General features: G+C 38.9%; 1 protein-coding gene across 1 annotated transcript in view; it reads left to right on the top strand.

The window, feature by feature from the left end:
* The window catches only part of CadN (Cadherin-N), a 131,288-nt gene that overhangs the window by 4,271 nt on the left and 105,716 nt on the right, over positions 1-21,301 (top strand). The window contains exon 3 of the mRNA NM_165227.3: positions 12,715-12,778. The gene's annotated coding sequence lies outside the window, so the exon portion shown is untranslated. The remainder of the gene's footprint in view (positions 1-12,714; positions 12,779-21,301) is intronic.

Below are 21,301 nucleotides of genomic sequence, written 5' to 3'. Positions count from 1 at the left end.
TGAGGCATAATAGCAAGTTGGGGTGAGATGTTAAAATGTCTTCCGTTTTATAGGGTATTCTAAACATAAGCCCCTATATGTCGTGCCCCTGTAACCCCGCTTTCTTCGCCCCCGCTGGAGTCTACTGCCCTGAACTCTGGGGCACTTCGACCCCTCCGCATCCCACTGGAATGGCAAGTGAAGTGTCTGTGAAATGGTGCACAAGTGAAAACAACAAATGGGTCGCCTTGTCGGAGCATCTCCGAAGTGGCTTCCAACTCGGGCTCACGTTTTTGTTTTTTATTTCGCCGTCGATTAGCTGGCAGTTCATGTCAATGTCTGCCCCCCGTGTACAGTCTTACCCCCCTACGGCGGCCATGTAAACTTTTTCTGCACAATTGCTCATCACGTTGAGCTGCCGCAGCTTGAGTTCTCCCCTCGTTCTGCGAGGATGAGGAATTGTCGCCGATTGTCACTTGTCCCTCGAATTTTTTTTGCATTTGCTCTACTTATAAATCAACTGAATTCATAATTTTTGCAGGCGTCTTTTGCCGACTTTAATTAAGTTCAGCCAAAGGGGTTGGCTCCCCATCTTAGCCCTCGGCCACTCGAAAGAGGATGTGGCTGTTTATTTATTCGAAACTTTTTTCAGCAAGGCTCGGTCTCATGCTAAAATGTGTTTTCGAGTTCATTAAGCGGGTTGTGTCGAAAGAACTGCGAAAATCATCTGGAAATGTGAACAGCGAAGGTTGCGTATCAACATCAAAAACGAACTGATGTTTACATAAAGGTTGTGAAAAAAATAAACATCAGCTTTGAACATTATGCTGATACAAACATTTTATAAATTTTCATTTCATATTCATTCAACCTAATCCCAGCTCACAAGCATATCTGCATTTTAGCTAGAAACTAAACAATTATTGGCTTAACCGCAAATAATTATGTGTAAGCCAACACTTAATTACCCATTCAAAATCAGAGACCCTGCACTTTGCCATTCAATTCACCCAATATAATGCCTACAATTATTCGGAAATTTCTCGTAGAATATTTCAATAATCCCAAAAGCCGAGATCTATTCAAACCCGCACCTCCTTGGGCATTCTCTCACAATCGGAGATGCCAAAGTCAATGCCAGAGCTAATTCGCCACGACTTATGAATAGCCGGTGAGGATGAGGATGGGGATGCGGATGGGGATGGGGATCTTGGGAGGAACTCGGTGGCGGGAGCATAAACTGATTTGGCTACCACTTAATGTCCCCCTTATCGAGTCGAAAAGTCCCCCCGAGGTGCTGCACGTTCGCTCGACTCCTCCATCTCCATCTCCATGGGCCAATAAACATATTAAAGACGTGCCACAAAAGCAATTACTTAGGCCGAAAGGTAGGAAGGCATGGATTTGCAGCGGATATATGCAAATGGACTGGAACATATGAGCAGGCCCGGCTAGTTTGTCAACCAATTTGAGAGGCCCGGCTCGTGAGAATCTTTTTTCTTCTTTATGGCCATTGGTAAGAGGGAAAAGGACTAGTCACGCTCGAGTTTTGGCCCGAAGAGCTGGCAAGTTGTGGCAAGTTAGTTATCTGTGCCCAAAAGAGACACAGACCGGTAAAGAATGCTTTTTGCCAGAGTCTAAAACCGAGAGCACAGAATCCGCCATTCGGAGGGGGCGTGCAAATAAATCTTGGGGCAATTACCAGCCCCAGACGCCCAAAACGGGCCAAGGCTAAACGGGTTCACAAGTGTTTGGCCAGAATGCTGTGTGTGACCTTTTATGGCTGGACTGGAATCGCAGTTGAAGCTGAAGCTGATGCTGTGGGTACTTTTTACCTCTGCATTGGAAAGAGGAACTCTACGCTGCACTGCCTTCGACTTAGACAATTTTTAAATTGTCTTCCTCCCGCTCGACTGCGTTTGGATTTATGGTCAAAAGATCTCAGACATGTTTTGTGCCAGGAGAGCACTTTAAAAACGCTAAACAGTTTCCTGGGAAGCACTAGCAAAATTATACACTCAAATTACGGTCACAAAGTGGACAAATGCGGTAAAGGACTCTAAATGTACATCTTTGTTTAAATTATAGGGCTTAACTTTATTACTAGCTTAATAGAATTGAAATTATAGAAATTACTTCAAGAACATGCCCATGTTATGTTAGAAATAAAGTCTATGAAAGTTGTGTTTTATATAGGAATAAACTTACCTGTAAACTTTTTTTAAACATATTTTGTTAATGGGAAATAATCTTGAACCTGGGCATTAATTGATAATATTTCTATAATATTTATGTTTAACGGCATGATTTGCAAAATTGTTTCTCCCTGTGCAGTCAAGCATTCCGCCTGATTGAAGGCACGCCAAACTATGCAGCACAGATGTACTATGGCCAAGTGGAGCTGGTCGGTCGATCTATGGGATCGAACGATCCTACGTTCCGATTCGATCTCATGGTCCTGGCCATTTATTTATTTATCCGAGCCTCTTTTCATGTCGTCAACTTGTTGTGACTTTGTTTGGCATACATAATAACATGAGGAACCACAGCAACCACCACTTGGAGCACCCAATCGAGCCTCCATTGGGGCCAACACAGATCACTGACTGATCATCAATTCGCTGATTCTCCTTGGCTAAATGCTTAATGTCATTGCTGTGTTGTTGTTGGCTGCTTGTAGGTTGTTTGTTTGTTTGTTCGTTTGCCAGAGCCGAGCTTTATTTGTTTGGCATGTTTTATATGCACCTTTCATGTTCGCATGTAATTTACTTTTGACTCGCCACGATCATCAGTCTTGGCCGACGAGAAGTTGCGTTGAACTGCTTTCTTAGTCAATCTTTGCGCGCGTTTTTCAGTTAATTAGCTTTTGACTTGTCGCTGATTTGATTTGGCTTTGATTTGCGCTGTCAGCTTGACTCTGACTGATCTTCCTCACTCTGCCGTCAATTGTTCATGTGAAAAGCACGAAACGGGCATTTTCCTAAGTGCTTAAATGGAAATTGAAGTGGAATTAGTTGCCTAACGAGTCGGGCAATTATCGGAAGACACTAAGCCGACGTAAAAAAGTGTGACAGAGGGCCAGAGAAATAGATCGATCAATTAGGTAATTAGAGCTATAAGCGTTCAGTCCTATTCGTCTACAATAAAGAACGATTCTGCTCTTAGAAGCCACGAGAAATCCATTGGAATCAAAAGTGGTTGAAGTAGCTCAAGAACTTATGGAGCGATAGCTTCCAAGAAGCGAATAAAAATAAAACAGATCCGACAAGATAGAAAAACTTTATCAAGTACGGAAAAATTTCTAGAATGCTGCTTAAGTATCCGAGTGGCCATTAATTGCATGAGAGTATCGATTATTTCGCTTGTGCTATTTATATACAAAATTAAATAGACTGCTGGTAGAAAGCTTACTATTTTGTGTTGAGATTGACTAAGCCAGTAAGCACAAGAGTCAATTACCTATGGTAACCTTTTTACTTACCTAAAACTAATTTCAAAAAACCGGAATAAACCGTTTTGTCTTCACCTCCACATCCAGTTAACCCAAAAATGCGGCAATTTAAAGATTTATATCACCAACTATCGCAGACAAAGACAAATTGCTACGTTAAGCGATAACCGATCTAAGAGAAATAACAACAATTAATTCAATTTGCATTTTGTTTAAATAAACAACCGTGCCCCGAAGAAAAGGGGAAACAAATTGTAAACGATAACAAAACAAAAATGAAATTTTTGCCATGCATATGCAAATTAAAAAAAAAAAGAAATACCCAATACAAATTGAGGCAACGTTAGGGATTGCCGATGGCGGAGCCTATCAAAGCCCGAAACGAAATAGTTGTCGGCATGCGATTTTATTGACCATTTCAGATTCAATTAAGGGTAATTTAATTTCAATAATAACTAGATAGGTAAGAGGGGCCAGTCCCCTGAATGGACACAAAAGATACTCGCACACATGTATATGTATCTTGGCCGCACATGTATCTGTTGGATATCGTGGAAATCAACGTCATTGCGGTGATGGCTTTTGATTTTAGCGTCTAGTTCTGGCCATACTTACAGTTATGGGAACACGTAAATTTGCTTAAAATTTTTGAAAACTAAAACTTCTTACTTACAAGTAAGTCAACAGGACTGTTTGACTGTATCGAGTTTAGCTGTAGTTTTCCTCGTAGAATCATTTAATTCAATTAAAAATGTGTCTATGTATAATGTTTAAACTGGTTTTTGGCTCTGATTTGAATGTTGCGTGCCTCATACTCTGATGTTGCATGTACTTCAATGACTTTATGTACAAACTCATACGGATTGTTTTTGTACTAATGATCTTAATGATACAGTTTTTGCCTCATTCGGGATTGAGGAAGTTGGTTTGAGTAATGAGTGAGCAATCTCTGTTTTTAAGAGGTAACGCCGTAGTGTGAATGTAATTTGAGCCAGAATTAATTACACAGTTATGTCTAATAGCAAATTAAGTGAAGAAGCACTTGGAGAAAAAATGCGTGCACATAAAAAATATTTATTTTTTATTACCGCTGATAATAGACTCTCTTTGCTTTCGTATACAAGAGTTTTAAAATACTCCTTAATAATATAACTAGATACAAATTTTCGCCTTCTTCATAAGGATATTTATTAATATTCAAATCAGACAGCAATTTTATCTGACAGAAAACCGAATAAATGTTTATCATCACTAAAACTCATCCACTGAAAGTATTGACACACATTTCAAGCAGTCACCTGTCGAACCCTCTTTCCACCCAAAGCATTTTTTAATTTAACTGCCCACCGGCTCAATTTCAGCTAATTTGCTCATCACTTGACCAAACACTCCATTTGGCCGACAGAAAAAGTGACCCCAAATAATTTTTGGCCGTTGATATGGGATCCGGTCCCCTTGGGCCGTATTTTTGTTGTGGTCAAGCGACCGCCGGCCGTTGTTTTTGGATTTTTGTGGGTATTTAATTTGCTGTTTTGGTCGCGTGCAGCGTCCGTCCGCTGGTAGTGACGTTTTTTTTCTTTACTTTGGGCCAAAACAAAAGGTGGCTCACGCAAATGTATTTCTATATTTGTTTCTTTCGCTGCGTTTTGTTCGACATTTTGTTGGGGAATTTGAATTTGTTCGGCGCCAGTGCGTGTTGAATGCGTTTTACAAAAAACAAAGAAGGAGAACTGAGAAAAAATTATGACAAAAACAGCAGCCGCCGTGAAAATGTTTGGCTTCGGCCATTGCCAAACACACAACGCACATTGTATCTATGTTAATTAATTAACAATTAATTAGGTGCACCAACCACGACATCGACCCCGTCGAATTGAATCGATGACGTCCCTAATGGTTAATGATGACTTTTTGAAATTTTTTCGGACCGCTGTTTTTGTATCCACTGTTTTCATTTTGGGTTTGGCCCCGTTTCCCCACACATTTCGGGTTCGTTCGGTTAGCGTGCCTAACCGATATGTTTGGCCGAGAAAGAAAGGAAAGAAAATCAACCGAAAAAAAGGCAAAGAAGCCGCTGAAGTTGCCTCTGCCCCAAAAATATATTTATTTTTTTTTGAACTCATCTCGTGCGGGTGCTGCAAACCTTCCGTGTGTCGTTTTGTTATCGGTCGCGTTTATCAAATGCTAGACAGCTTTTTATTAGACAATCCCCGTTGCCCGACCCGATCCCACTTTTTTTGAGGCATATGAAATTGATTAATACAGCATGATAAATATTTTCAAATTCCGTTCAATTTCTTCGATATCTCTGAGCTGCCATTAAGCCCATGATCTATAGTTGTTCGATAAGTTTGTGTATGTCGGGGCGCAGCCTCCTCTGATAATGACGAGTGGAAGCGTATCAAAACCAATTTCGATCGAAAGTCCGTTGGTAATGGATAAATGTGAACCTTATCTCAAGGAAAAATGATTAAAAATTACAAATTAAAATGGAGGCAAATATTATCAGGGTCTCGGATTAATCTGAGAAACAAATCATGGGAAAGTAGAAAGCGTTGAATTTCAGATTTTCCAGTAAATTACAATCTAGGATAAAGTTGAATGAAATTAATAGTACAGCTTAATGGCTTGTTGATTCATTCGCTAATACAGCTGGTAGAAAAAGCAGAACAAGCCCGTTTTTGCTTTATTAATTATTAATCATGTTAATATTTTAATTCAATTAATGAAAACCGCACTTGAAAAGGGACAAATTTTAATTAAAATACACTGATGTAGGGCTGAAAGAAAACACAAGCGCCTAAACCGAGCATTTAACAAGTGCAAAATCTTCGCATAAATCTGCTAATCTGTGTGCCTTGCCACCTCGAAAACAAATGGCTTAGAGAAGCGCCAGAACGGAGAATGGGTCTGGCCAAGCCCAGAGTTGAAAACAACTTCCGGCAGAAAGTAAACTTTCCCCTTCCAGCAAAAAAGGGTTTTTTTTTATCTATAGAAGGTTAACAAACTTCGCGCCCAGGCAATAAAATTCTGTAGGGCGAGGCATTTACCATTCCAAAATCACCCAAAGCGTAATACAAATTGCTTGCATGTCTGAGCATTTTATGACAATGGACTTCTTCAGACTGTTAATTAATATGTGCGGAATGAGTTTGAAATCCCTGCGATTTATTTGGCCAAGCCCAGGCGTCTCTGCCAGACATTTGGAGCATAAATGACTGATTAATAATATGGTAAAAAGATATATGGGCTTATTTGCAACAGATAAGCATATGTTTATAATAAATCAAAAGCGAAATTAATTAAAAATAAACTAGAGTATGGGTGGAAAAATCAGAGCATGAAATGGCGTTCCGTTGATTGATCGGATATTCGTTGTGTCGATGGATGTTCCAAATCCTAATACCATTAAAAATATTTTTAATTTTATGTATGGTGCCTGTATCTAAAAAAAATGAATAACTGATTTAAAATGCATATTCACCGTGTGAAATCCTTATAAAGGAGGTATTTGTAGTTCCCGAAGACGTACCAATGATGAAATATAACACATCAGTGAAATGATAAATGACGTAAAAGCAGCCCAAGGAATCATTTTGTATGCTAGTTGTTTTGATTTTTTCCCTTTTACGGAAGTCGGTACAAAAAATGCCGACATCATCGCTATCATTATTATAAACGACAGAAGTCACAGTAAATGGTAACAAAAAAAGTTTTTTGAGCAGCTACTTCAATATTATTTATGCACAAGTTCGGTAGAATTATTTCGATCATTTCTGTCACTCCAATTCATGAGAAATCGTTTGGGGAAATCCTCTTCACTTCCTTATTTATTTATACAAAAGTTTTTGTTTATGAGGCTCTCTGGCATAAATGGAGCAAACCACTCACACAATGGTCACAGCTGGGGGTTTTTCGAGGGCGGAGAAAGGCATTTGTGCTCCATATGATAAATGATGATGTACGCAAATTTGCTTATGACTGCAGGCATTCTAATTGATGATCATGTGTGAGAATACTTAACAAGTTCCTTTTCAATTGCAGCTGAGAACCTTTGCGTTAATCGTTTAAATACACAGGTTTTTTTTTTGATTCTGTTCGCCTTTGGAGTTGGTAAGCCGCTTTAACCTAGTTGCCCAAGTCGTTAAGGTTACTTTCTGCTTTTAATGGCACTGTAAAACCATCCCTAATGACCCAATTCAGTAAGCAAATTAAACCACAGGATTTATGCTGATTTACACACGAAAACTCCTCCTGTTCGTACCATTTTTCAGCTTAAACCCAAACTATAGCCATAAAATAGCCACAAGAAAGAACAAGGCATAAAAATGACCGAAGGGCGGGCGGCTCGAGGGAAATAAATCAATATTTAAATTTTATTAGCCGCATTCAACGGGGCGTATGGCCCATGTTATCATCATCATCAAACTCTTGGCATGGCAACTGTAATTAATTGTTAATGTGGCTACATAAATATATATAATTTGCTTATTTTGTGCAGCAAATATTTGCTTAACCACTAATTTACACACAACATTGACCATGCGGGCCTCAAAGAGTTAACATCGGCCAATGCCTGTAGCTTTAATGTATTTTTTAAATTTATAATGACAGGGCAGCCATAATGTTAATAAACGAAAATTCTCGGGGGGCTTTTAAATTCAGGAAAGCAGTCAATGAAAAAGTTATTAATGAAATATTAACATTTTATATGATTAATCAATTCGCCTTGAGGGAATGAATAATTTAATTTTTCATTTTCCAGTGACTATTTAAAAATATTTGGCTTTCAAGGAGAAAATGTGTAAAGTGTAAAAAAATACATTTTATCGAGTCTCTTAATCTTTGTCAGTCTGGACAATATCTTGTTAAAGTGAACCGTTCGTCCTTAGTTTTATTGACAAATTACTTTATCAAATGCTGATCAGGGGAGAAAAACAGAGAAAATAGTTCCCCCCCTTTGCTGGCACTGAAAGAGGACGAAAGTGGGGAGTGCGCTCGATTCTCGATGGGCGGCAAAAGATAATGATTGTCTTGCTTGGATGCTTACTGAAGAGCTGTGGGTGGGGCGGTGGTAATGTTGGAAATGGTGGAAGTGGGGGGTAAATGGCACTCATACATAATGATTATGGGGCCACTTTTCTCATAAAAATTCTAGCGGCAGCCCAACGATAATGATGCTGATGGGTATGGATGGAATGGGATGCGAAATGCCACTGATGATGTCAAAACAAGCAACAAATTGGGTTCGACCCGCAAACACTTGTCATGGATTGAATCATTGATATTTTCCCTGATTACACTCCACATCATAATCATTATATTTTATTATAGTAAACGTTTGGCTTTGTTTTATCAGCTGGGCACAAACATCCAAAGGCTAGCGATCTAATAACAAAGGTAAATAATCAAAGGAGACTCCTTCCTGATTTTCTTGGCATTTGTGTAAGAGTCGTATCTTATTTTTAAAATAAGATGCTTGGAAAGCTTTTCATGTTGTTTTTTTAACCCCTTTCCCCTGCAAGCATGTTAAGGAGATTCACTTAAATTGACTTTAATTTTATTAAACTAATTTGAGTGCGTACATCTTGAGCAAATTGAATTGAGTTAATTAATTGAGACAATTTAGATTGGGACACATTATTTAGGTTATAACAGACATATACATATATTATACATATTATACATCTTTTACCAGTACGAATTCAAATGCGGTGCCTCAATATATTTTGTAATACTTTAAACACATAAAATATTCAGATGTTAAGGATTATGTGCCACCAAAAACATATTCCATATGAATCTTTTTGTGCATCAGCATTGTGCTGGCTTATATCACAAATTTTTCGTTTTAATTATACTCTATCAATTGTTAAAAATAAACCATAATAAATATAGCATTTTCGAAGCCTTTTCCTTGATTTAAATATTTTCCTCTGAACGATAATCCCCGAAATTAAGCCAATAATGTGCAAATATTTTTGTTTTACCCACCATTTAATGGCCTTGCCCAATCGATTTGCTGTTCAACTTTCCCTATTAATTTAAAATTAGTTTTCATTCGATACCCAGTCTGGCTTTGATCACTTTGTTCCGTAAGCTGACCGCACGGGATTCGATTCAATTTACCCACTCCGAGCGCACAATGCAATATGTTTATCAGTTTATTGATTTTCGAGGGTGCAAACAAACAAACATACGAACGGGCCAACTCCCCCTGGGGAAACGTGGAAATGTGGAAATGGGGAAATGTGTGCCCAACTTGCAGCTGGAAGCTGTTGGGAGCTGGCTGGCCAAGACTTATGTCAAATGGCACAAGATCAAATATCCTGTGGTTAAAATGCGATTCAGTGATAAATCGGACGCACATGTGACAGGGGGGAGGGCTGTCGGTATGTAGCACAAACAAATAAAGTTGGGGCACTGGGGCCAAGGGTTACCAAATGGGGTCGTTAGAATGCATATCCACCCATCAATTCGGTCGCCGTTTCCTCGGGAAAACTCCTACATTAGTCTCCTTCGGCTTGGATTTTCTCCCACCATGGTTCATGTTCGTGTTGGCTGCGGTCGAAATTAAATTGCCATCTCCAACTTCCTTGGCCATTTTCATTTTTATGGGATCTGCGCTGCTGCAGCCCCCCATTCAAGGTTTTTGTTTCCAACTGCAGGTACGTGCAAAGTGCCGGGCCAAAACCAAAAACCAAAACTAAAAAAAAACAAAGGCAACTGAGTGGAGGGAAACAGCAGTTTTTTCAACGCTAAATGGATAAATGGAATGGTTGATACTCGAGTATTCTCGGTTACCGTTGCGCTTAATGCATTTGATTTGCACTCGGCTGTGTCCCTTTCAGCCATCTTCCTTTTACCTGTCCGCCTGTCATCTTTGTTTACTTCTTATCACCACGGGCAATGGAGTGGTATATATTTCTCAAATCCTTACTTTAAAAGCGATTTTTCTAACCTTTTAGTTTTATAAAAAAGAAGAACGAACTTGATACTATTTTTTGTTAGTTATATTTTTTAGATAATATTACATCATTTGCATCAACTCAACTTTGAAAACCTATTTCCAGGGCGCCCAGAAAGGGCATGCAAAAACTCATCGCAACTGACAGCAAACTTTCCCTTCCTGTGTGCGCTTCCCTCTTTTTTCATGCAATTTTGTAACTTAACTAGGGTTCATTCATTTAGCAATGTCAACAGTTGGCTGACCAGAGGCATCTCCTTTGTTCGAATGCCCGAATGAATGAGTGAATGCCCGACTGACTAACTGAGTGATTGAATGGATGAACGTTGGGGACTGGGCTTGGGTTCGTGTCAAGTGTCGCAGGCAGCGGAAATCCAAAACCCAGTCACTTCGCCGACTGCAGGCTACTGACTACTGACTGGCCAACAAACTCAAACTAACTGGCTGGCTGAGTGACTGGAATGAATGGAAAAGGGGCGTGCGAAATCTGTGAGCAAAGAAAAATGATACCATCCAATCTAACTGAAATGGAATTGATAAATGATGAGGCGAATGTTGCAGGGCACCCAACACACTTCGGCCCATCGATTGTTCGCCAGACCAACGAAAGAAACGATGCTTTCATTAAATATTTACTGACGGCTAAATGCAACTGGGATAAGAACTTTAAGCGTGAATACAGTAATGCTTAAGTCAATAGCTATCTACAGAATATAATCCTAAATGAAGTAAAAAATAAAGTCGTAGTCTCTTTAATTGGTTTTAATGCGTATCAGCGATGTAGTGAAGTTTGACTTATTTTGTAGTTATATTTTCTGAATACTTCCATAGAATTCGTGTCGCTTAAATTATAAACACTGAGCTAACGCTACTTTTATTTTGACCTCAACTGTATAACAACATACACATGTTTCTCTGATGAACTCCACTTGACTTTGAGCACCACCCAGGCCTGCAATTAATTTCACTTTCAATTTACTTTTAATTTTCCCCATTTAACGGGCAATGTGTTGCGCGAGCTTGTAGGAAGCCGAATGCAAATTAATTTTAATTACCATCATTTAGATAATCAAATGAACTTGACCAGAAAAAGGTCCAGATGAGAAATTAAGCCAGGCTACCCTGAAGATAACTTTAAGTTCAGGCGATACACTGGAAACCAATTAGACTGCACTTAATTATTTAAAACCCATCTTGAAATCAACAACTTCCGCTGCGAACTTTTAGTTACAGCAGCTGCTGCATACCTTTTTTTTCCTAAATTAAGGGAACCTCACTTTAAACTAAGTCCAAAGGCTTAATAGAGTATTTCGCCATTATAGTCATTTTTTCTTTGTTTTGTATTGCTGTAATTAAAAGCATTTGGATCGGAACTTTCAATATGCAAGCGAACAAATGAAATGTGAATCTTTTGAATCTTCTCCGAGTCTCAAAGCGCATTTAAATCCACTTAAATAAATCCTCCGTGCTCCATTCTCTCATCCTCTATATAGATTGAATAAAATAAACTCTGGAAACTTTTGGCTAATGCCTGGCTTTTCCTCCGCTTTTCTCATTTTGCGGAGGGCTAAAACTTTTCCACAAGTGAGGGGGGAAAATAATAAACGCTCTCGTGTAGTCGCTCTTGTGTTTCCATTTTTCTGTGTGTTGAATTTTTGGCAATTTGCTCCGCCAAAGTTATTAATTATTTATTCACTTGTACCTCCTCGTCGTCTCAATTTCGCATATACTCTCTGTATGGCTGCATAAAAGCTTGCTAAATAGTTTTTGTTCAGCACTTTACATATATTGAACTGATGTCCTTTTTCGATTCTCTTCATGTGTCGGTGTTTGTTGTGCTAACAACCATTTTATTGCTGGCCAGTACTTCTAGTTGCTGGTCTCTATGGCAAGTCAATCCTAGTTAATACTTGTTATTGCTCTGTTGTTCCACTGACCAAAGTCCCATCCAGTGGTCTGGTTCGCTTCCTGTTTGCCCTTCCCTTTCTATTGACCAGTTGACTTCTCTTAACTCTGACATTTTCACAGATTTTTGGCTTCTGGCCTTTGGCTAAGAACCTATCAGCCATGTCCTTGGCATTTGAAATCTACTTGCATGGGCTTCTGACACTGACCAGAGTTGATGCAATCCCAATAATATTGAAACATTTAAGGGCAAATTGAGGTATTATTGATGGGCCATTGTGTTAGTAATAAAGCTGTAAGGACTGTACATTTAAAGTAACAAAGAGTTTATTTAAATGTCATTAAAACGTAAAATAGTAATTTATTGCCCCATTCAGTTTAAATAACGCAATATTCATGTTTTTTATTTCAGATCTGTAACATTCCTGTGAAATATGTAACAACTGTTTATGCTTTTTTTGGTGGCCAACAATATTGTGAGTATCTTACCAAATATCTTAGTATTTTAAATTATATTTTTATATTGGAGAGTCCAATTTGGAGTTTAAAATGTAAACGTAGTTGTATTTATTTTTTTAGTTAAACATATTTAACACTGCCAATACTGTACTATCTGCATTATCTCCGCAACATGGAACTTAAATTTAGCATACATAAAGTATTCCCGTTTCTGCTCCGCAAATTCGTATCGTTTAACAATAAATAAGCAAACAAAAAGCAATAGAACAAAACCGAATGTGAATGACAATCGACCAACGAAATGTATTCGCCGAACTAATGGCCGAAACAAAAAACTTTCCAATTCGTTTATGATCAATGCAGTATTTATTGAGCAATATTGCAATGGGCTTATGCCCCGCCGCAAAAACTAATTGCAAAAGTAAAAAACGGACAGACAGTAAATTAAAATGGTTAAATAACGCAGCAACGCAACGAGGAAGTGGAAGTGGTATATCTCCTGTTGTTTCACCCCAGATGAACGGCAGACACATAAATTACCAACAGACAAAGCGGACGTGCGCATTGTCTGACATTGAAAACAGCAAAAAGTGGGCAGTTCACAAATATTTGGGGGCTGCAGTGTGCTCAAGTGTCGCAGCTCTAATTTGTTTTGGGTTTTTGGTCCACTCTAATGGGGTTTTCGCATGCGGAAACCAAAACTGAAGCATAGAAGTGGGCACAGCTTAATTAGCAGAGTGAACCAGACACTTGAAACTTTCGGTTCTGGGTGGTCCTAAAGCCCCTGCCAATGCCATCAAGAACTCATTTCCGGCAGTGCGAAGAGCGAGTGAAACTTCCCACAGGATCGCCTGCAATTGCAACAAATTTGCAGCCATTAAATTATTAAATGGAGCGCAAACAAAACGCAGAGAAAAGGGAACAAGAAACGTCTTCCTGCCTAATCAAAAGTTGTCAACCACAAGCTGCAATTCCCCTCGCTGGTTTTTAGTGTTGACTACAACTTTTTTCATTCGAAATAAAAAAAAATGAAGGAAAATAAAAGGTTGTTCCCTTTTTTTTAAGCAGTAATAAGTCCCTTAACAAAATTATTATACTTTTTTATATATTTATTTATATGTTTTTATCTAACGATAGAATAACCATTCTATATGTATTTCTCTTTTTGAATTTACTTGACATTAAGCAGCATGACAACTCTGTTTGCATCCCTAGTTATTCCGTACTTCCCACATCTTGTTTTCCCCTCTAATTATGAGTGTTGTATTTCTGTTGATTAACCTTGCCAGGACTTTGCAACGACATTCCAGCAGTAAAATGTATCTATAACTGCTAGTCTGCGTTCCGCATCTGCATCTGCATGTGGGTGCCCCTACTTTAGCTAGTGCTTTTGCCAGCTCGTTCATTCTAATTGAGTTTATGAGGCCCTGACAGGAGGGGATGAACAAAAACCACTAGTAACTCCCAGTGCCTTAGGTTTTTGCAGTGGTATACCTCTCACTTGTCGGTCACATTGATGCATGGCTTTTTAATAGAAGGGGCAGCAGGAAAATGAAGATTAACTTCTTACTAGAGGGAAGGATTTATGGTTGGGAATTACAGAAAAAAGGGAACTCAAAAGTGGATGACAGTGAAGCGAAAATGCCTAGGGCTTAATGTTGAAAGCGAAAAGCTGTGTGGAAAGCACAGCTTTGCATTTGATTTACACGCAGTCTTTAAATGGCCTTAGTCAACACTAGAAGGTAGAACACGAGAGAATACTCAAGTAACGCGACTATAAAATGACCTTTATTCATTTAAGTTGAAGATATGTATTAATTTATGTATTAATATTATTATGTTTTAATCTCTTAATGAAGGTTCGATTGAAAAGTGCTTTGTTATGTAGTTTTCATAAGTTTTTCTATGTAGATAAATAAAATATATACTTACACTTTTAAGACTAGTTAAATGAGTTTACGTTCATACTGACAGATATATGTATACTTTATGAGTTGGATAAGCTATATTTTATCTGAATTAACGAATCTGGTGTACACTTTTACTCTATGAGTAACGTGAATAATAGTCGTGTCCTGAAAAAACCTAGTTTTCACTAACATCCTTTGGGAGATTATATTTAGTAAATTTCCTATCAGCTCACACTTCGTAAACTTTATACCAACTTTACCAACACTTGAGTGTCTGGCCCTTGAGCAAAACCAATTTGATTACCATTTATATATAATGCTCCATAATGTAATATGATGTGTAAACAATAGGCCTGGCATTAGGACGGGCCTTGTTGCCACTTTTCCCCACCCAAATCAAGGCTTTGGAAAACTTGAACTAAGCCGCAATACAAACTCAAGATGCTGGCCAAAGATGAAAATCAATTTCCACAGCTAAACTGAATTTAGCAAAAAGATGGCCACAATACGATTCGAATACCGACAGAAACTCATCGTTAGGGGTTGAGTTAGGAGTGGAATAAGGAAAGAGACTTCTTCCTGTTTGGATGGCTTGCTTTATTCTTCTATTTCTTATATATATATATTATACGTTGCTTTTGTTGTATTGGAAAAGTTTATCCGAAGCAAAAATCTATTAAGAAAGTTTTCCCACAACGCAGCAGTTTGGTTATGGTTTTTGTTTTCTCGTCCTGGTTAGAAAACTGTAAAAGTTGCACTTGGCTTTATGAGTTAGTTGTGCTCTGGATTTGGATTTGGATTCGAGTTCGGGTTCGTGTTCGGGGATAGAGGATAAGTGTTAGCGATAGGCCATGGAAACCTTGGGAACAACACTTCGGCATCCGTGTGCCTCCACTTGGCCCAAAGTTCAGTCGGCTGTGCTGCTGCCTGGTTGCCAAATTAGTTTTGCAGTGTACATTGACATAATTTTCCCATGAGCATGTTGCTCGCAATTTGTTTTCATAATTTTCCCTCTGGCATTCGCAGGACCCGCCATTGAGTTTTAATTAACAAAGTTGGCAGTGACAAAAGGCGTTTTGTAATTATAATTTCATTTCCACATTTCTAAAATTCTATTTGGCTGCTCTTCGAAGGCTGCTTTCTCCATCAATGCCAGACATATCAGTTGTTGTTATTTGTTAGTGTCGCTCCCAATGGACCCCCAAAAACAGACACCCATCTTGGGGAAATCTGTGAATGTCTGGGAGATGGCCCTGAATGTCTGTGGAAAGTGCTTTGAAAAATTGCTTAATGCGCTCGCAGCATGGTGTATGTAAGAGTCCGGGAAATAAAAGCAGGAAAAATTGGCAAAGAAAACTTTGGATATTGCATTGCTTTTATTTGGATTTCTTTAAAGTTCTTCTCACCCGTTTTTATATCCCCCGGCTTCCTGTTCAGAAGCTTTTGCTGATGCGTGTAAACTTTGGCATTTGTGCAAAATTTAACAGACAAGCTGGAAATGAAGAGGAAAATGTGAAAAGGGGAACAGAGAGCGAACAAGCCTTGAACTCAACTTCGGGCAAGATAGCTTCGCGAATTTTATGATATTTTTATTACCCTAAAAGTGGGAAGTAATGCATCATGAGGTGCACTTGTACTTATTCATTGCAAAATTAGGGGAATAAATGCTCGTTTTATGCAGCTTATATTTGCTTTTCATTTAAACAAGTTCGTTAAAATCAAATTTTGTTAGCGTAACTTTCCCATTTTTGCTATCAAAAATGTTCCTTCTCAATTTATTTATATGAGCAAAATTTTTTATTAAAATTTCGAATTCCTTGTTTTTATGACCCGACATTTTAATATATAGTGGTGTCATTGCAAACGGGAGCCTTAAAGATCGTAGGCAATCGAATAAAATACTCTACAGCGAAATTCCTATAAACAACTAATGAGAGTGGCATTAACGAAATGTGCCATCAAATTGCAGCACTTGAGCGAAACGTCCACCAAAACTGTGACAAAAGAGCCAAACAGTCAAGATCCCCCACTTTGAGGACCCGAACTCATGGTCCCGCTCATGTCAAGAGAAGAACGCGGGGTGCGAGGAAATTGCAGGACGTGTACGTGACTCGAGTTGAGTGTTAAGCCACAGGAATGGGCCACGAAGTGCTGTGGAATCAGCAGGATGTCCGCATGTCCTGCACCAGTGATGACTGATACTTTCTTGCTTGTGTTTGTTGTCTTAAAATTACTAAAATCTATCTATAATTAAATATAAATATTCAATTATTTTTGACTTGAATACCAATTGCTAAAATGTTTATTTACACATACAAGAATTTGAATTTTTTTTTTAACTTATTATAATATATTTACTTTTAGCTTTTTGTTGCGATTGATTAGCTTTATTCTTTATTCATCCATTTGGCATCACTGGCTTACTTCTTGGAGTAGTTGATGATGAAGGTCTGCTGATTTTCAGGACGCTGAGCGTGGTCCTTGGCGTTGAGATGAGATACAGGGATTCGGGCCATGTCAGCCGCCACCGTTGGACTGGTCAGAAATGTGTCTCAACTGGTAACAGGCTCACCCATCATGGGTGAACACAAAGTATGGGGGATAATGCGGCTGTGAGTTGTTTGCGCAAAATGAAGATAAATGTTTTAATGCAAAGTTGAAAGGCTGAAGCCACACAGAATGACAAGTGAGTTGCAGCAAAATGTTGAAAACAATGCATTACTCGAGAATGTTGGGGGATAAACCGTTCTTTTAATATATTGTATTGTACAATAAATTAATCAATATGTGGTAACCTTCTAAAATGAACCATTTTAAATATATCCTCTTTTCGCTTATACAAATATAATCATCTTCACTTCCACGTTTATATAGCCTTAATATATTTCCCGCATTCCAAAGTTTTATCTCCAACTTGCCAATATGTATGTCCCTATACAAATTCATCCCCTTCGATAAGTTCGATATGCATTTTTTTGTAGTATCCCACGCGATCTAATTGCCTCTTCCCTTAGGTGTCGTTGAAAGAACATAAATTAGGGACAAATTCATTGATATGGACACATATCGAGTGTCAGGGAGCGTCCGGGCAGGTCCTTTGGTGACTAATGAAGCGCTGACAAATGAAGCAAATGTCACAACAGTGCGACTTAAAACTAAAATTGTTGCGACACAAAAATGCACTACGAGTAGTGGCGACTGGAGAAGCGAAGTGGCAGATGTTGACGAAAGACAAACTACTGCGGCATTGATCACTGAGCTTGGGTTCTGTTTTTATTTTGGGGTTCCTGATCCCAGGCCCTATAATTACATTTATAGCCGCAACCGCACAAAAAGATGCTGGTCGCGGCACAGCCAATAATGTCATCATCATTACACACCCGGACATGTTTCTCATATGGATGAGCGGGATTAAGCACTTTCTGATAGAGTCAAAATAATAAAAATTAAAAAAAAAAAGCCAGAGCGTGTGCGCATGCGTGGCCTTTGTCATTTTACAATCCCCGTTCCCATTCCCGTCGAGAGGTCAACTGATCCAACCGAAATTCAACCTTTTATGAGGGCGAGGGCGTCTCACTTTTGCTGCCCATATGCTCATCTTTGTTTTTCAAAAATTTCCAGGGGAATAACTCATAAAGCAAACATGTGCCGGCAATGTGTGGCCAAATGTTGGGACCGGCAATCCAGAGGATGTAGAGAGCTGGGGATGATATCCCTCGGAACACCAGAGACACGAGACAACTTGAGAACCTTTTAATTGGCGCAAGGTGAGATGCGGCTCGCTTTCAATCCGATGCAATCCAATCAATTCTTATCGAGCACGCGATGCAATCAGGAGTGAAAAGCAATTATACGATGTTGCCGCTTTTCGCCTCGATTTATGGAATTTTAATGAGTGAAATTATGCCCAAGGAACGCAGCAAGAGTGGCGAAAAATCCAACAGTTTTGTTGGTATGAAGCCCCCGTCAATGTAAACATTTTCGGTTAGATTTGTTGTTTGCGTTGTTTGCCATCCCTCCGATAAAAACAACTCAACGCGCTATGAATATGAAATTTGTTGAAAATATTCAGCGAATGCATAGCGCCTCTAAATATGAATACAGAAAATAAAAAGAAATTGCGAAAAAATGAAACAAAATTAAAAGTTGATGGGTACCACGCTGGGTCCGCAATGGATAAATGTATTGTTTAGAGAGAGGGCTGGCAAAGTTTTTTGGCTTGGAAAAAAATCAAAAAGTGTCTAGACGGGGATTTATGACCAGAAAGAATTGCTAATCCATTGAAAGTATTTTTGGCCCCTTAAACTCTAGTAAAAAACATGAAAAGTTAAGTAACTTCAAGACAGATTGCTGAAAGAACTAGAGGAATAGGTAGTTATAAAATAGGATTCTTTCATGTCAATACATTTCTTACTCCTATAAAAGCAAAAAGTGATTGAATAAAATTCTTTGAAATAAAACACGGTCAAACTGCCTTTTTCCTGGCATTCCCCCTTTTGGAAAACCCAAACAGTTGTTTGGGATTCCGTCGAAACCAAGCTTTTCCCGCACTTGGATCAAAACTTTTAACGCACATTTCGTGTAAGGTATCCAGCCACTGAGACTTAAGCCCATTTTCCACCCACCCGGGCCACCTGTCAAAGGCATCGTCAACAGAATCACCATCACCGTCATCATCTCGCCATCTTTTCGGGCTTTTCCAGCAGTCGCTTTAAATCCGACCCTCCTGCCTAATTAATTGGCCTTCTTTTTGAATTTGAAATTAAAACTGGCCCAACCCCTTTTTGCTTGTGCTGCCTTTTTGGCCCTGTTCGCCCAGTTTTCCCGCCCATTTTCCACACTTTTCACCCCAACCCGTTTTACGCATTACTGGCTGCTTAATTACAGAAATTCGTGGGGACCACCTAATCCGGGGTTTCGTTATCCCCATTCTAGCCTCTCCAGTCCAAGAAATGCAATTGCCAAATGTCTGCGAAATTGTTCACCCCTTCTCTGTCTCGCTCTCTCGCACCTTCTCTCTCGTTTTGGTAGGGGCTGTGTTCCGTTTCCGCTGCGTTCCGCGACCGCTCCTTGGATAAAATATCTCAAAGGTTCCACTCAGAATTCCGTTTGCTGGCTTCGCGTTCGGTGTGTTTTGAAATTGTAGCTCCGGCTTTTGTGTGAAATGTAATTCCGATTGGAAGCGCGTAACGGTAACGTGAGGTCACTCTGCCTTGCATTTGTGTGTGTGTGTTAGACTGTCGCTGTGTGCGTGAGTTGTAAACAACGCAGACTCTCCAAGACCGAAAAGGACATTTTCGGGGGCACTTCTTCGTTTTTCCCGCATTTCCCACTTGACGTGTTCCCATTTCGCGGCTCTCAGGGCTTCCCCCTTTCCCCCACGATCATATGGCGCGCATTTTGCGTGCTTCCTTCCTCTTTCTTAAGTTTTTTGTTTTTCTTGAATATTTTTTGTTTTCTTCGCTTTTGGCCAACTTCCTGTTGCGTTCTATACGAACTTCAGGGCGTTTATTGTGTGCATAACTGTCGGGCGCAACCTTAAATAACCGTATATTGCTGGCAAATAATTTCGTCGCCGTAGTGTGCAGTCAAATGCAAATTTCATTTTATTTTCTCATTCATGCAAAATGAGTATTTATGACTCTTGCCTGGCATTTGCTTCATGCCTTTTTGATTTACTCTAGATGACTTTATTTTTATGTTGGCTCCTTAAATTTGGGTGTGTCGCGAGTTTTTAGGGGAAGTGGGCGGAAATTTTCGGAAACTGTTGAGCGGAAGAATGAATTTGATTTGATACGGTACCTGATTCAGATTGCAATAGTTTTCGTATAGGAAACAAAGGAATATACAAATGAAATTACTCTTAACAGAAACTATTTCTTCATAACCTATTAATGATTGTATCAATTTAATTTGTTGAATTGAAAACAATTAAAATTCCATTTAAATAAAATCATCATTCAAAGGTCAATTTTTTGTTTTGCGAATCACAAGATTCTTCACACATAATCACATCCTAGCTCTTGAATATATTAAAGATTTCGGTTGGTATATAAATACTAATATAGATAAAAACACTTATCCTTTTGATATTTTTGTAATATTTATTAGGCAATCATATCCAAATTATACAAATCACCGCAAACTTTTGCAACTTCTGTGGCAGTTTTTCACTTAGCATCTATGTACAAATCCAGCTTAATCGCCTACTTCATATCTGCCTGTAAGCCTTCTCATGCATTTAAGCCTCCTACTCAAATTACTTTACACTACAAAACCCTTATAAAAACCTATACAAAAACCATACCCGCAAACTTATTAAGTCCGAGCATCGCTTGCCAAAAAAATATCCTCGTGAATGTGTAAAAAAAAACAATACGCACGTAGAGAGTGAAACGGAAACTCATGAAACTACAGGATATTACACAAATACAGATAAACAGCAACACCTATTGGCCATGGGTCGGAAAACGGAGAGAGCCGGGGAAAAGTTGGTCCAGAGGTTAGCTATAAACGAAACGTAGGAAGCCAGGAAGTTCCAACTGCGGTTGCAGAGGAGATGGAATCTGTAGGCGCAGAGTTTTCGATGGGATGCAAAACATATGATTTGGTAGAGTCACACTGAGAGTT

Source organism: Drosophila melanogaster, chromosome 2L (assembly GCF_000001215.4).
Source record: "Drosophila melanogaster chromosome 2L".
Classification (NCBI taxonomy): domain Eukaryota; kingdom Metazoa; phylum Arthropoda; class Insecta; order Diptera; family Drosophilidae; genus Drosophila; species Drosophila melanogaster.
The sequence above is the reverse complement of the archived record's forward strand: the minus strand, read 5'-3'. Positions and strand labels throughout refer to the sequence as shown.